Raw genomic sequence first — 825 nt, 5'->3', positions numbered from 1 at the left:
AAAACATGAAAATCAACATTCTCATCTGATTACCTAGATGTTCATAACATAATAAAAGGTGCTGTATTCTGCTCAGAATAAAGTAAATTATGAAAATAAGCTGGGGAATTGAAGTGGGTGTGAAAATAATTGAAAGGATGAAGGTTAACTCTGTATAGTAACCATAATTGGTATATAAAGGAAAGTTATAAGTGAGAGCAGTAGAGAGTAGATAACAGTAGAAAGGATCAGAAAAGAAAGACCATACTGTCTCCTGGCCTTGTGGGATAAGAAAGAGCCTCTAAACATTGATCATTTGGGGGGGTTGGTTTCTTGGTAGATGTTAGGAATCTGACCAAAGTTGGTGCCCAATGAATATGAAGTGACTCACTCTTATTTAAGCTCCTGTGATCATAAAACTGTATCTGAAGATCACAGGAAGTGACAGTTCCAATGTGCCCGGCATTGGACAAAACACAGAGAGCACCACATGCATTCCTGAAGGCTTTATTTTACAGTGGGATATTTACAGCACATGGTGTATCCAGAAAACAGCCAACAAATCCCTAAGGAGTGATAGAGCACTTGCTTAGTGTGTGAAAGGCTCTGGGTTTGATCAGAAGTACTGCAGAAATATAGAGACAGAGAGATGATGGGGGTGGGGGGAGGGCTAGAGGGAGCCAAGAACTGACATAGGAAGTGAATATGCCTGGTTACATGGGGATGCGACAGTTATTGTGGGACATTTGAAGAGCTATTCCTGTTCCGTATGGTAGAAGTAAGATTGCTACATAAAAGTTAGAGGAAGAATCGTAAGTCATTTTTCTAACAGTGATGAAATGTGAA

This window comes from Peromyscus californicus, unplaced genomic scaffold (genome assembly GCF_007827085.1).
Source record: "Peromyscus californicus insignis strain IS unplaced genomic scaffold, ASM782708v3 Scaffold_10__1_contigs__length_136768540, whole genome shotgun sequence".
Classification (NCBI taxonomy): Eukaryota; Metazoa; Chordata; class Mammalia; order Rodentia; family Cricetidae; genus Peromyscus; species Peromyscus californicus.
Note: the sequence above shows the minus strand (reverse complement) of the source record.